The 16,989-nt window shown below is 43.6% G+C and overlaps 1 protein-coding gene across 1 annotated transcript in view; it reads left to right on the top strand.

The window, feature by feature from the left end:
- Nucleotides 1–16,989, top strand: part of sdc2 (syndecan 2) — a 151,025-nt gene that overhangs the window by 108,685 nt on the left and 25,351 nt on the right. The gene's annotated exons all lie outside the window — the stretch shown is intronic.

Below are 16,989 nucleotides of genomic sequence, written 5' to 3' on the forward strand. Positions count from 1 at the left end.
GCAGCATGTCCTCCTCACGGGCACACCAGTCGGGTGTGGAGGGCTGTCAGAGGTTACAGCGGGACATTGATAGGATGTAGAATTGGGCTGAGATGTGGCAGATGGAGTTCAACCCAGATAAGTGTGAGGTGGTTCATTTTGGTAGGTCAAATATGATGGCAGAATATAATATTAATGGTAAGACTCTTGGCAGTGTGGAGGATCAGAGGGATCTTGGAATCTGAGTCCATAGGACACACAAAGCTGCTGCACAGGTTGACAGTGTTGTTAAGAAGGTGTATGGTGTGTTGGCCTTCATCAACGATGGGATTGAGTTCAAGAGCCAAGAGTTAATGTTGCAGCTATATAGGACCCTAGTCAGACCCCACTTGGAGTACTGTGCTCAGTTCTGGTCACCTCACTACAAGGAAGGATGTGGATACTATAGAGAGAGTGTAGAGGAGATTTACTAGGATGTTTCCTGGATTAGAGGGTTTACCTTATGAGAATAGTTTGAGTGGACTTGGCCTTTTCTCCTTGGAGCTACACAGGATGAGAGGTGACCTGATCGAGGTGTATAAGATGATGAGAGGCATTGATCGTGTGGATAGTCAGAGGCTTTTTCCCAGGGCTGAAATGGCTAACATGAGGGGGCACAGTTTTAAGGTGCTTGGGAGTAGGTATCGAGGGGATATCAGAGGTATGTTTTTACGCAGAGTGGTGGGTGTCGGTGACGGTGGTGGAAGCGGATACGATAGGGTCTTTTAAGAGACTCTTAGATAGTATATGGAGCTTAGAAAAATAGAGGGAAATGCGCTAGGGAAATTTAGGCTGTCTCTACAGTAGGTTATATGGTCAGCACAACATTGTGGGCTGAAGGGCTTGTAATCTGCCGTAGATTTCTATGTTCTATGTTGAATACTGACATTCAAGCATTGGTAAAGAATGTCTTTCTTATTTTTTGTGGGCAAGGCACTCACTTCCCATCCCCAGCATCCTGTCTGTGATGTCAGCTTGGCTGCTTTAGTACATAGAACCTTACAGCAGGAGACAGGCCCTTCAGCCCATCAAGTTGTGGCAACCTTTTAATACACTATCAGAACCAGGTTTCATACCAGCTGCACAGGCTGTACAATGTGTAGTGTTGTGGCAGTAGTACATTGCAATGCTTAATAATAACAAGCTATCAGTTACCATACCAGTGTAATACCCTGGCTGAGGTTTCCACTGCTGTGCTGCATTCTGTAAGAGCAGTGCACCTCGCTGGGAAGGGTGCTTTGGTTTTGGCTAAGGTAAGGACACATATTGCCCAACTTAGCCAATCAGGTTTGTGGAATGTGAGAGAAGGTTCTCGAGATCTGTGGGGAAGGGTAGTCTGGTTTCGGGGCGCAAGGGGAGATGCTGCAGAATGTCATTGGTAGGAAAGACCCTGTTGCACGAGGTGCTTTGGCGAGATGAATGGCTCCAAGGAGGAAAGGCCAAAACTCCTGAGAGAGCCAGTCTGTTTGGGATGGATTTCGAGTGACGTTCCAACTATGGTGTGTGTTGGCATGCGGACCGTGGGCCCAGCGTGAGAGTAAAGGTGACTCCAGTATGAGCTCCAGTGCATGTTGGACTGGCGTAACGCTATGAGCCCTTTTCTTGTTTTTCTTTCCTCTCTCCCATTAGCTGTTCAATAAAGTTAAATTTGTAAATATGCTTTCTTTACAACTTTATGTATGATTTCTTGCTGAGGCAGTATTTACAGAGCATTTGCTCAAATCAAGGTTTCTTCAATCGGCACATCGTGACATTCCTGTTCAGTTGAACCCTAAATGATACAGACCCTAGCCCAGGGGTCAGCAACCTTTACCACTGAAAGAGCCACTTGGACCCGTTTCCCACAGAAAAGAAAACACTGGGAGCCGCAAAACCCGTTTGACATTTAAAATGAAATAACACTGCATACAACGTTTTTTTTGCCTTTATGCTATGTATAAACAAACTATAATGTGTTGCATTTATGAAATTGATGAACTCCTGCAGAGAAAACGAAATTACATTTCTGCATGCAACAAAAACATTTTGAACTCCGAAAAAAAGACGTTGGGTTGAAAGTTACTTTTAAGTAAAATACTCAATGTCTATTTGAGTCCTTCTTGTATTTATGAAAAACGCCGAACTTAAATTTTCCGCCAGCAGCAAACCAAAAATAACATCAGCCAGCTGTCATCCTGAAAAATAAAAGGACTATTTCACTGAACAATGAAAAAATATGAATATAAGTAAAATAATAGGCAATTAAAATATTTATCATACTTGGTTAATGGGATTTCTGCTCCTGGACCTCAGCGCACAGCGTCTGCACATCAGGGCTGTATGACATCACCTTCATCTTTACACAGGATCGCAAGCTGTCATCTGTGAGGTTTTCAATATCACTCCATTTGTGTTTCTGAGCAAGAACGGCCTTCTGACGGGCAACATCTTCAAGGTCTGCTGTCAAGCGTCTAAACTTGGACACCCATATGTCTTTGTCGGCTATGTCGGCCAGTTCCATCTCAAGATCAGGTTGACTCACACCTGCCAATGCAGTCGTATTCAGTAGGGAAGGATCGATGCTTAAGGGAGTGACCGGGAAGGATAATGTGTTTTTTTCCTCTCTGAACTCACAGAAGCGTTTCCCAAACGATGTTTGCATTGCGATGATTGCAGAATGTAAATACTCCGAAATTATCATGTCGTGACCTTGTTTGAACTCTCTCAAATTGGGGAAGTGAGACAAAGTGCCTTTCTGTAAATCTCTGGCAAGCACTGTCAACTTGCGCTCGAATGCCAAGACATCCTCCAACATGTGCAGGGCTGTGCGTCCTTTCCCCTGAAGAGCTGTGTTCAGCGTGTTCAGGTGCGCTGTCATGTCTACCATGAAGTGTAGCTTTTCCAGCCACCCTGGCTGTTCCAGCTCAGGAAAGTTGAGCCCTTTGCTGCCCAGGAAAGTTTTCACTTCTTCCAGACACGCGACAAAGCGTTTCAGCACCTCCCCTTTGGACAGCCACCGGACTTTGTTGTGCAGCAGGAGATCAGAATATGCGCTTTCCATCTCGTCCAGTAACAAACGGAATTGATGGTGATTTAAACTTTTTGCCATTATTTTATTGACAATCTGAATGACAACATCCATTACTTCTGTGCATTCCGGAGGAAATGTTTGAGCGCACAGTGCCTCTTGGTGCAAGATGCAGTGAAAAGTCAGCAGCTTTCTGTCCAGCGACTTCTGCAGTAAAGCCACAAATCCCTTGTGCGTTCCCGTCATATTCGGAGCCCCATCAGTAGCTACTGACACCAGATGGGTGGTCTTTATTCCTTTGGCTCTTAAACAATTCAAGACAGCCTCACAGATGTCCTCCCCCCGTGTTTGGTCTTTTAGAGGTATCAACTCAATCAGTTCTTCCTGTGGCCCGGCAGAGTTTACATACCGGCAGAACAACGCTATTTGTTCAATATCGCCTTTGTCTTTAGACTCGTCACAGGCAATCGAGTAGGCCACAGCTGAATTGATGTCTTTAATTTGCTGTCTTGTGATGTCTTCTGCCATTTTTATGGTTCTGTCTTTGACAGTCTTTGCAGAGAGGGGCATATCCCTGATTTTCTGCACAATTTCACTCTTGTTTTTAAAGTCCGTGAATAGATGTTCTGAAATCTTAATGAAAGATTCTTTTATATATTCACCATCTGTAAACTGCTTCCCGTGCCTGACTATTTCCTGAGCGGCAATATAACTGGCGTATGTCGTTGATTTTCCTGACTTCATCCATTTCTGGAAATGATTTTTGCTCAGATCAACCTTCCGCATCAGTTCCGAAACGGCTTTTTTTCTCTCATCTCCATCCAGATATTTTTGAGCAAAGGCTGCGTGTTTACTCTGGAAATGCCTTGCGACTTTTGACTTTTTGTTGTTTGCTAGTTTCTCATTGCATATTAAGCATACCGGTAAACCAGTCTCGTCAGCAGTGAAAGCAAATGAATCTGTCCACGTATCATTAAACGTTCTGTTTTCTTCAGTCACTTTTCTTTTTTTAGAATTCTCCATAGTTGGCTTACCTTGGATCGAAAAATTAAAGAAATCGCGCACTGGCGGGTGTCAGGTATTGGCAGTGGTGACGTATATTAATAGCGATAAAAACACGTTGCAGCGGTGTGCTCAGGCAGTCAGTAAACTGCAGTCGAATAACTTTATTCGAACTAAACAGCCTTGCTTCTAAGCCTCCCTCAACCCAGCCCCCATGGACGCAGATGCTGCAAAAGACACGTACTCACAAACCCCCGTAGGCAATCTCCCTTAGCCGGAATGCTGGCTAATTGAGAGCCGTTTCGGATGTGTCAGAAAATGTGTCGCCACACTTACATTGTACAAGATCACCATAATCTTCAAATTTAGAATTACATTTCAAAAGCTAACAAACTAACATAAAATACATTTTAATTAAATACTGACCAATTATTTCCCAAAGCCACAGGGAGCCGCAGCACAGAGGTGAAAGAGCCACAAATGGCTCGGGAGCCGCAGGTTGCCGACCCCCGTCCTAGGTAATGGATACCACCTTTTTGAGGCATTGCCTTTGGACAGAGTCCTGGATGCTGGGGAGGCCAGTGCCCACGATGGGGCTGGGAGAGTCTGTAACTCTCTGCAGTGGCCCCTCTATATCAAATGGTGATAATAACAGTTAGGAACATCTTCTCCACTCCGCCATCAGATCCTCGAATGGACCAATGTCTATTATTTTCCTCTCTTTGTGTACTACTTATATAATTTAATTTTTTAATATATATTTCTGTACCTCTCTCACTGGGCTTGTATGCAAACTAACAGCTTTGTGACATGGCAGTGAGCCGGTCACCCTTCACAAACAATGTATGCCTAGGGCGGGGGTCGGCAACCTGCGGCTCCCGAGCCATTTGTGGCTCTTTCACCTCTGTGCTGCGGCTCCCTGTGGCTTTGGGAAATAATTGGTCAGTATTTAATTAAAATGTATTTTATGTTAGTTTGTTAGCTTTTGAAATGTAATTATGGTGATCTTGTACAACCTAAGTGTAGCGACACATTTCCTGCCACATCCGAAACGGCTCACAATTAGCCAGCATTCCGGCTAAGGGAGATAGCCTACGGGGGTTTGTGAGTACGCGTCTTTTGCAGCATCTGCGTCCATGGGGGCTGGGTTGAGGGAGGCTTAAAAGCAAGGCTGTTTAGTTCGAATAAAGCTATCTTTGACTGCAGTTTACTGACACCGCTACAACGTGTTTTTATCGCTGGCTGTCCAGACGGAAGGTGCTGAAACGCTTTGTCGCGTGTCTGGAAGAAGTGAAAACTTTCCTGGGCAGCAAAGGGCTCAACTTTCCTGAGCTGGAACAGCCAGGGTGGCTGGAAAAGCTACACTTCATGGTAGACATGACAGCGCACCTGAACACGCTGAACACAGCTCTTCAGGGGAAAGGACGCACAGCCCTGCACATGTTGGAGGATGTCTTGGCATTCGAGCGCAAGTTGACAGTGCTTGCCAGAGATTTACAGAAAGGCACTTTGTCTCACTTCCCCAATTTGAGAGAGTTCAAACAAGGTCACGACATGATAATTTCGGAGTATTTACATTCTGCAATCATCGCAATGCAAACATCGTTTGGGAAACGCTTCTGTGAGTTCAGAGAGGAAAAAAACACATTATCCTTCCCGGTCACTCCCTTAAGCATCGATCCTTCCCTACTGAATACGACTGCATTGGCAGGTGTGAGTCAACCTGATCTTGAGATGGAACTGGCCGACATAGCCGACAAAGACATATGGGTGTCCAAGTTTAGACGCTTGACAGCAGACCTTGAAGATGTTGCCCGTCAGAAGGCCGTTCTTGCTCAGAAACACAAATGGAGTGATATTGAAAACCTCACAGATGACAGCTTGCGATCCTGTGTAAAGATGAAGGTGATGTCATACAGCCCTGATGTGCAGACGCTGTGCGCTGAGGTCCAGGAGCAGAAATCCCATTAACCAAGTATGATAAATATTTTAATTGCCTATTATTTTACTTATATTCATATTTTTTCATTGTTCAGTGAAATAGTCCTTTTATTTTTCAGGCTGACAGCTGGCTGATGTTATTTTTGGTTTGCTGCTGGCGGAAAATTTAAGTTCGGCGTTTTTCATAAATACAAGAAGGACTCAAATAGACATTGAGTATTTTACTTAAAAGTAACTTTCAACCCAACGTCTTTTTTTCGGAGTTCAAAATGTTTTTGTTGCATGCAGAAATGTAATTTCGTTTTCTCTGCAGGAGTTCATCAATTTCATAAATGCAACACATTATAGTTTGTTTATACATAGCATAAAGGCAAAAAAAACGTTGTATGCAGTGTTATTTCATTTTAAATGTCAAACGGGTTTTGCGGCTCCCAGTGTTTTCTTTTCTGTGGGAAACGGGTCCAAGTGGCTCTTTCAGTGGTAAAGGTTGCTGACCCCTGACCTAGGACATGCCTTTTTCTCACTGCAACCGTCAGTAAGAGAGGGAGGACAGCGTGATGCCTCAAAAAGGTGGTATCCATCATTAAGGACCCAGGCCATACCCTCTTCTCATTGCTAACATCAGGGAGGAGGCACAGGAGCCTGAAGAAACACACTCAATGTTTCAGGAACAGCTTCTTCCCCTCCGCCATCAGATTTCTGAATGGACATTGAACCCATGAACACTATCTCACCATTTTTTGCTCTCTTTTTGCACTACTTATTTATTTTTAATGTATTTCTTATTATAATGTTTATTATTGTGCATTACAATGTACCGCTGCTGCAAAACAACAACTTTTACAACGTACGCAATTCCAGTGACATTAAACCGGATTGTGATCAATAAACCAGGGCTCATCTCCTGGTCTGATGGTAACTGAGGCATCTGTCTGGATTTATGAATTTGCACTTTATGGTGGTTTTCTTGTTGATGTGATGGACAGTACAATGCACGGTAACAGACAGCATGTTTGAATTGCTGGGCTTCTTCTGAACCTGTCCAATTTAACATGGTGGTAACGTCACACATACACTAGGTTGTGTCCTCGAAATGCAGACATATCTTACCAAGGACCGTGGTAGTGATATCAGTGCTGGCACAGATTGGTAGGTCTGCCCCTGGACTGGTGACAACGTGAAGAAAGTTTTCCCCTCCTGTGGACTCTTTCCACATCAGTTTAGTACCTGATCACTTTGTGACTCTGCAGGCTTAGTCAGTACTGGTGGATGCTGTTGGAATCTGATGTTTTTGATCCAAAGTTCTTTCAGAAGTCAGAAAAGAGTCACTAATCTTGTTGCTGGACAGTTATTTTACTCAGTGCTAGTAGAACAAAAGAGAATTAGAAACACTGACCTGTGAAAGGACAAAGAACAGGGAAAAAGACTAAAGATGGTGGACCAAAGTGGTCTGTCCTCCTTAAACCCCGTAGATAAAAACATAACATTCAAATTGGTAGATGAGTTAACCAATCAGGCAGCCTGTATTCTAATTAAGTGATACCAGAGAACTTTCCCAGAATCATACGGAATTGTAACCACTGAACAATTACATATACATACTGTGACCCACTAGGAAACATACTGAACAGTTAACATGTAGTTGTATAAAAGACGAGTAGACATTCCATAAATTGTTAAACAGCAAAGAAAATGCAAATTAAACTGTCCAATCTGATAATGCTGAATCATCACACTGAGTATATTTTGCGTCCTTGGACCACTCTGAACGATGACACAGAGGTGGTCTCAGGAAAGGCAGTATGTGTCAGCCAGCTCGAGACCCCTTGTGTTTGGCCAGGGATTTATATTTAAAGCCGAGCCTTACACAGTGACAGCAGTGTTTCAGAACCACCTCTGACAGGTTTTAGATAGCAGCCTTGGTAAGAAAATATTAAACCTTTTGGGTGCATTCTACTGAAATCAAGCATTACCCTGTTACTTACACCCAGCTTTCAAGGTGGCTTTCCATTTCTTACACAAAAGCTCGAAAGTTGACAGATCAGCCAACTGTTAGGGAACAGGATTAGAACATAGAAACCCAGCACACAGAACACAGAACATTCAACGCAGAACGCTATAGGCTCTTCGACCCAAGACGTTGTGTCAACCTTTTAACCTACTCCAAGTTGAACCTAACCCTTCCTTCCCACATAATTCTCCATTTCTCCACCATCCTCGTACCTATCTGAGAGTTTTTTAAACGTTCCTAACTTATCTGTCCGTATATGACTTTTTAAAAATCATGATGTGCTTGAGGAAACAGATGGGAAAGTAAGCAGATTAGAAATCACATGTACAGAAAAGGATTGCACGGTATCTTTGCACTTAACCTCCTCCCACCTACCAAAATGTGTTCATTGTAAAAGATGAAGAGAAAGATTAAATATTAGATTACAAACGAGAAAATCTGCAGGTGCTGGAAATCCAAGCAACACTCAAAAGAACTGGAGGAACTCAGCAGGCCAGGGAGCATCTATGGAAAAGAGGCGAGTCTCAGCCTGAAACGTCGACTGTACTCTTTTTCCATAGATGCTGCCTGGCCTGCTGAATTCCTCCAGCGTTTTGTTTGTGTTGCTGAAGATTTATTTGTCACAGTGAAATGCATCATTTGTGTCAACAATGACAGTCAGAGGATGAGCTGAGGGCAGGCGTATTTCCAGCGCCAACGTAGCATGTCCACAACAGACTGACTTTTCAAATTAATTTAGTTTTCTTGTTAAATAAGCTTGTTGAACCAACTTTCTCTGCATGTCTGAGTTCTGGTTTAGCAAAGATAAAGCTCACATCACACCAGGTGGACTGAAGATAAGTCACACGGAGCGATTGCTATGCATAATTACTCTTGCATCAGATAAGATTCTGTCTCCAGACTTCATCGAGATGAAACGATACTGCACATCCTACCACCTCTGCCATAAAACCACCACCTCCATCTGCTCAGCTGAAGATATTACTTGGGGTAATTGAGTAGCTGGGTAAGCTGTTAAAAAGAGCCTACAGGTCGTCTTGCTCCATTTTAACAAAAAGGAACTATCTTTATTTGAGCTTGCTCTGCAAGAGTGGGTGACGTTTTTCAGTGATATAAGGAGTAAAAGGGAGGTGAGAGTTGATATTGGGCCACTGGAAAATGATGCTGGTGAGGTAGTAATGGGAGGGGGGGCAAAGAAATGGTCAATGAATTTATTGGGTACTTTGCATTTGTGTTCACTGTGGAAGACAACAGCTGTGTGGCAGAGGGCAGTGAGTGTCAGGGAGCAGGAGTGAGTGTCATTACTATTACAAAGGATAAAGTCCTAGGCAAACTGACAGGTCTTAAGGTGGATAAGTCACCTGGACCAGATGGACTACATCCCAGAGTCCTGAGAGAGGTTGCTGAAGAGGTAACAGATGTATTGGTCATGATCTCTCAAGTATCATTTGATTCTGGCATGGGATATTGCAAATGTCACACCACTCTTTATGAAGGGAGGAAGGCAAAAGAAAGGAAATTATAGACCAGTGAGCCTAACCTCAGTGGTTGGGAAAGTGTTGGAGTCTGTTATTAAGGATGAGTTTTTGAGTTTCTTGGAGACTAATGATAAAATGAGTCAAAAGTCAGCATGGTTTCTGTACAGGGAAATCTTGCCTGCCAAATCTGTTCTGAGTTCTTCGAGGAAGTAACAAGCAGGATAGACAAAGGAGAGTCAGTGGATGTCATTTACTTGGATTTTCAGAAGGCACGTGATAAGGAGCCACACATGAGGCTGCTTAACAAGATAAAATCCTATGACGTTCCAGGAAATTTGCCAATGGCTGACTGGCAAAAGTCAGTGAGTGGGAATAAAGGGGGCTTTTCTGGTTGGCTGCCAGTGACTAGTGGTGTTCCTCAGGGATCAGTATTGCAACTGCTTCTTTTCAATGTATTTGTCAGTGATTTGGAATTGATGGCTTTGTGGCACAGTTTGTGGATGATACAAAGATAGGTGGAGGGGTAGGTAGTGCTGAGGAAGCAATGCGATTGCAGCAGGACTTGGATAATTTGGAAGAATGGGCAAAAAAGTGGCAGATGGAATACAGTGTTGAGAAATGTATGATAATGCATTTTGGTAAGAGGAACAACAGTGTGGACTATTATCTAAATGGGGAGAAGGTTCAAATATCAGAGATGCAGAGGGTCTTATGAGTCATTGTGTAAGACTCCCAGAAGGTTAATTTAGAGGTTGAATCTGTGGTAAAGAAGGCGAATGCAATGTTGGGATTTATTTCAAGGGGAATAGAATATAAAAGGAAGGCTTTATAAGACACTAGGCAGGCTGTGCTTAGAGTATTGTCAACAGTTTTGTGTGCATTATCTCAGAAAGGATGTATTGCCGTTGGAGAGAGTCCAGAGGAGCTTCTCAAGGATGATTCCAGGAATGAAGCAGTTAACATATCAGGAGAGTTTGGCAGCTTTGGGCCAGTTCTCTCTGGAATTTAGAAGACTGCGGGCGGATCTCAATGAAACCTTCTGAATGTTGAAAGGTAGACTTGGAAAAGATGTTTCCTCTGGTGGGGAGGTCGGGATCAGCCATGATAGAATGTCAGAGCAGACTCTGGGCTGAATGGCCTCATTCTGCTCCTGTGTCATATGGTGTAGAGACCATAAGACAAAGGAGCAGAAGTTGGCCATTCGGCCCATCGAGTCTGCTCCGCCATTTCATCATGAGCTGATCCAATCTCCCCTTTAGTCCCATTCCTCCATCTTTTCACCATAACCTTTGATGCCCTGACTACTCAGATACCTATCAATCTCTGCCTTAAATACACCCAATGACTTGGCCTCCACTACCGCCCATGGCAACAAATTCCACAGATTAACTTTAGCTGGGAATGGTGAATTCATTGCCACAGATGGCTGTAGAGGCCAAGTCATTGAATATATTTAAAGCGGAGCGTGAAGGTTCTTGATTAGCCAGGGTGTCAAAGGTTACAGGGAGAAGGCAGGAGATTGGGGTTGAGATGATAGAATAGTCTCAGTGGGCCAAATGGCCTCATTCTGCTCTGTGTCTTATGGTTTTATCAAAGAGTTGGAAAGCAGAGCAGAGAGTCTCTGTTCCCTCACAGGGGATGGCCCTTGTGCCAGAGAATCAGGTCTCTCCTTGCTTTAACGCAAAGGCTCCTTGAATCTTCTGAGACTGGAAATGTCTGTTGAGAAAGCAGATTGATTGAAACTTTGTGCTCCCTTCTGAATCTGAGCATCACTCAGCCATGCCCCTCCTGCCCTGCCATTAATCCTCCTATCAGGCTCAAGTTCAAGTTTAATTCTCATTCAACCGTACATGAATATCCATGAATAAAGCCAGGCAAAACAGTGTTCCTCCGGGGTCAAGATACAAAACACAGCCAAACACAGCACAAGGCACATATAAGGCAGCAGTAAACAAAAAATATAATGTAGCCCAAGTCCCTCAGTGATATGTTCTGTAGATTGATGGTGCATGGGTGTTGTTGGCAAGGAGAAACACACAGCAGATCAAGCATCTCGTATTCGTGCAGCCGCAGGCGAACGCAATCCGGCTTGTTTTCCATCAAGTGGACAGAAGGGGCGAGTCCCCAATTCAGTACGGACATCACACCACACTGCCTTCAGCGTGTTCTCCCCTGGCGGTGGCAACTAGCAACTGTGGTGACGCAGCTCCCCCACCATCGGTCTCACCAATGAGCTAGAGAATTAGACTCACGGTATTCTACATTACCAATGTCCAACAGGGTCTTGTGGAAAACGCCCAAGGCAGTCAGTCACTCTGTGCATGGCCCCTGACGCCTTCCTATAACACTGAGTGATGTTTGGAGATGCTGATCCTGGTCTGTCCAGCCGGGTTCCTCCAGAGGAACTCTGGTGAGCATTCTGTGTGATGTAGAGCCCTCAAAACAAGCACATGGAACCCTGAGGGCAAGATGCTGCTAGAGCCCAGCTGGCAGGTAAGTGAGGTCTGAGTTGGACCTCAGATCCACAAAACTTGCAGAAAGTCAGGTTCAAGGAATCTATTGTCTTTAGTGCTGGGTATTCAGAAATCTCAAGACCATTCAGGCATTTTTGCTTGGCCACATCCACAAATTTGGAAAGTGTCATCACTGCTTGAAGTGACCATTAAATATAAAAGATATTTTTATGGAGAGTGGAACAGGGCCACTGAGCTGCACCACGCAGCAAACCCCCACTTAACACTCACCTAATCAAGGCAGTTTACATTGACCTGTTAGCCTACTAACCTCGGGAGGGAGCTGGAGAACTTGGAGGAAAACGATGTGATCATGGGGAGAACGTGCAAGCTCCTTACACAGCGCCAGAATTGAACTCCGACTCTGGAACACCCTGAGCTGTAATAGTGTACTGCTATGTTACCGTTACAACCATGTGATTTTGCAATTTATGAACAATATGCACACTCTTGGGTGTCAGATGCTGGGCATCACGTGTAAGGCAGTACCCAGGGGTGTGGCACACCAGTTGCGGACACTACACCTGAATATGTGGAACTTCTGCAATGGCCTGAGGACCCACCAATGAACAACCCCTCAAGAGAATATCAGATTTGACTTTGAATGATGGCATCACTGCAATACCATCGAACATAGACATGCAGCTCGCACTTTCTGTCAACCTCAGGCCGTGTCGCTCAGGGACGTGAGAACAAGCAGCAGCTGTGTCGGGAGAGAGTGAACAACCACTCTTTCCCACACCGAACCAGGACATGTGGATCCTGGATCGGCCTCTACAGACACCAGCACACAAACCCCTCAGGGGAACATCGTGCTCGACTTGAGTGATCGTACTGCTACTACAGAGTGGAGAAAACAGAAACACGGATGCAGGCAAGTATTTCCATTTAGTACAGCATAGTTCCACTGAGTTCCTCCAGCAGACTGTTTTTTTTAATTGATTTTTTAATGCATTTCTACAATTACTACAGCAAAAACCCAACAGCAAAATGAAGGTTAATACAGTGCAAGATAAACATAAAATAATATAATTCAAAACAATGATGGAAGAGCACCCAAAATAAAATCATGTAAAGTTAGTATCCTTCCCCCTCCGCAAAAAAAGAAGTCCAGGCCAACCATTGCAAGATGTAAAAAATATTAATTGGAGCATTCAAACCCCCAAAACTGTAAATGAAAATAAAAATAGAGTAGTAGTGCCTACTACCAAAGAAAGAAAAGAAAGCTGAAATTAAGGGATTGAAAAAAATAGACTTAATCTAAAGAGGAGTTATGAAAATATTCAAGAAAAGGTCCCCATACTTTATGAAACTTTATGTCCGAGTTGAGAAGTGAATAGTGAATTTTTTCAAGGTCTAAACAGGCCATAATATCATTAAGCCATTGAGCATGGGTGGGTGGCGCAACATTCTTCACCTAAGAAGAATTAAGCTTCTAGCCAAAAGAGAAGCAAAAGATGATGTTCGACATTTAGTCGGACTCAAATGTATCACCCAAGGTACCAAAAACAGCAATCAGAGGGTCAGGTTCTAAGTGGCAATTCAGAATATGGGATAAGATTAAGAAAACTCCTCTCCAAAATTTCTCTAGACTAGGACAGGCCCAGTACATGTGGGTAAGAGAACCCTCGCCACCTTTACACTTGTCACAAACAGGACTAATGTTAGGATAAACTTGGGGCAATTTAGATAAAGGCAGTGGTGAGCACAAAGAGAGATTGAATTAAATGACTTGAGAATTGAGTCCCAAACTGCATCAGATAAAGAAACTTTTAAGTCTTAGGCCATTCTAATTTTATCAAAGGGGGCGCGCCGTAGGGTCACTAATTTATCACGAATAAAAGATATGAAGCCTTTGCGCAATGGATTAATAGAAAGAAACAGGTCCACAACGTTTTTCTCAGGCATTGCAGGAAAATTGGATAATAAAGGATTAATGAAATGTCTAATTTGAAGTTATCTAAAGAAGTGGGCATTAGGTAGATTGAACTTTGCAGAAGGTTGTTGGAAAGTTGCAAAATGATTGTCAATGAAAAGATCTTCAAAATGCCTAATGCCCATTCTATACCGATCATGAAATATTGAATCTTGCATAGAAAAGACGATTTAACGGTCTTCATGGTTTCTCCCTTTCTAGTCCCATCTTGCATAGTCTGTGTTTTGCTGTAGATTCCGGCATCTGTAAGCTCTCGTGTGTTGATACCATAAGACCATAAGATATAGGAGCAGAATTAGGCCATTTGGCCCATTGAGTCTGCCCCACCATTTCATCATAGCTGATCCAACTTTCCTCTTAGCCCCAATCTCCTGCCTTCTCCCTGTATTCCTTCATGCCCTAACCAGTCAAAAACCTATCAACCTTTGCCATAAATATACTTAAAGACTTGGCCTCCACAGCTGCCTGTGCCAAAGAATTCCACAGATTCACCACTCTCTGGCTAAAGAAATTCTTCCTCATCTCCATTCTAAAAGGACACCTCTCTATTCTGAAGCTGTGTCCTCTGGTCTTAGACTCTCCCACCACAGGAAACATCCTCTCCACATCCACTCTATCAAGGCCTTTCACCATTCGATAGATTTCATAGAAACATGGAAAACCTACAGCCCAATACAGGCCTTTCGGCCCACAATGCTGTATTGAACATGTACTTTAGAAATTACCGAGGGTTACCCTTACTCCTCTATCTTTCTAATCTCCATGTACCTATATAGAAACTTAGATCAGGACTCAATGATGAAGGGTCTCGGCCAGAAACGAACACTGTACTCTCATCCATAGATGCTGCCTGGCCTGCTGAGTTCCTCCAGCATTTTGTATGTGTTGCTAATTCAATCCTGGCATAATTTTGATAAATCTCCTTTGAACTCTCTCCAGTTTCAGCACATCTGTTCTAAGATAAGGGACCTAAATCTGCTCACAATATTCAAAATCTCAACATTACATCCTTGCTCTTATATTCTAGTCCTCTTGAAATAAATGCTAACATAGTATTTGCCTTCCTCATCACCGACCCAAACTGCAAGTTAACACTTACGGGGTCCTGCACAGAATTCGCGTCCGTTTGTGCCTCAGTTTTTATATTTTCTCTCCATTTAGAAAATAGTAAACCCTTTCATTTCTTCCACCAAAGCACGTGACCAGACACTTCCCAAAACTGTATTCCATCTGTGATTTCTTTGCCCATTCTCATAATCTGCCCAAGTCCTTCTGTAGCCTCTCTACTCCTTCAAACTTACCTGCCCTCTACCTACCTTCATATAGTCTGGAAACTTTGCAACAAAGCCATCAATTTCATCATCCAAATTATTGACATACAGTTGGCCCTCCTTATCCGCGGGTTCCGCACGCACGGATTCAACCAACTGCGGATCGGGAAAACCCAGAAGTTGAGCATTTTTCACCTTGTATCTCGTTCACTCGCTACTTGTGTTGTGAGCAAGAAGGAAGAGTTTAAGGCTAGTAAGGGATGGCTGGCTAGCTATGTAAAGCGCTACAGCCTCAAGAACTTAAAGATCACGGGAGGATCAGGATCGTCTGATGCCGATACAGTATAACAACTATTTACATAGCATTAACATTGTATTAGGTATTATAAGTAATCTAGAGATGATTTAAAGTATATGGAAGGATGTGCATAGGTTATGTGCAAATAATACGCCATTTTATATAAGGGACTTGAGCATCTGGGTTTTTTGGTGTCCGCGGTGGGGTTCCGGAACCAATCCCTCGCGGATAAGGAGGGCTGACTGTATAACATAAAGATAATCAGTCTCGTCACACATATCCCCCCCATCTCCCCCCCCCCCCCCCCCGCCCCAGTGGAACACTACCAGTTACCAGCTACTAACCGGAAAAGCCTCCCTTTATTTCCACTCTTTGCCTCCTGTCAATTCACCACTGCTTTATCCATGCTAGAGTACAATGTCCTGTGTATATTACTCAAAATGGCTTCTTTGGTTTGTTAAGAGTAGGAATGCTTCTTTGTCTGATAAGTGTTTCTCTTGCAGTTGTTTAGCTTTAGTCTTGCTGATATGGGGATTGTATTCATTTGTTAACCAATGGGGAATGTTATTTTGTCTGGTGAGGCTGGGAGCTTGGGGGGATTTTGCGGTTTTTTCAGGGGAGTCGGGAAGAAGATGCCGAGGAAGGTGGACGTGCGCTGCACTGCTCGGTCGACCACCAGGGTGGTCCCAGGTGCGAGGACGTGGAGGTCGGAGGAAAGTGACGAGGGATCGAATGGTTTGATGGTTGAGCTCCAACAATGTGCACTAAACTCACTGAACTTTGATAAGTTGGCGCCTTTTACATTTTCTTTTCTTTCATATATATTGTATTGCATAGTACTCTTTTAGTTTTAGTAAAATCTTTAAAGTGTATTTCATAACGGTATGTGGTGTGTGTTTGATAAGGTGTGTGCGCGTGCGGCATAAACTTGATTCTCACAGCACCTGCATGTACAGGAGGTGGGGTCAGTGTATGGCTGGATCTCCTTTTCCCCTAGACATATACCAGCCTGTTGGGTAAGTGTTACACTAGAATCTTTCCTGTAATACTATGGGCTCATGGCTTGTTAAGCAGCCTCATGTGTAGCATCTTGTCAAAGGCCTTCTGAAAATAAGTACACAACATCAACCGATTCTCCTTTGTCAATTCTGCATGATAATCCTTCAAAGAATTCCAGCAGATTTGTCAGGTTAAGATTCTCCCGTGAGGAAACCATGCTGACTATGGCCTATCTTATCATGTGCCTCCAAGTACCCCGAGGCCTCATTCTTAATAATTGACTTCAACATCTTCTCAGCCACTGGTGTCAGACTAACTGGCCTATAGTTTCCTTTCTTCTGCCTCTCTCCCTCTTGAAGAGTGGAGTGACATTTGAAATTTTCCAGTCTTCCAGAACCATTCCAGAATCTAGTAATTCCTGAAAGATCATTACTAATGCCTCCATGATCTCTTCAGCCACCTCTTTCTGGGGTGTACATCGTCTGGTCCAGGTGACTTATCAACCTTCAGACCTC

This window comes from Hypanus sabinus, chromosome 1, assembly GCF_030144855.1.
Source record: "Hypanus sabinus isolate sHypSab1 chromosome 1, sHypSab1.hap1, whole genome shotgun sequence".
Classification (NCBI taxonomy): Eukaryota; Metazoa; Chordata; class Chondrichthyes; order Myliobatiformes; family Dasyatidae; genus Hypanus; species Hypanus sabinus.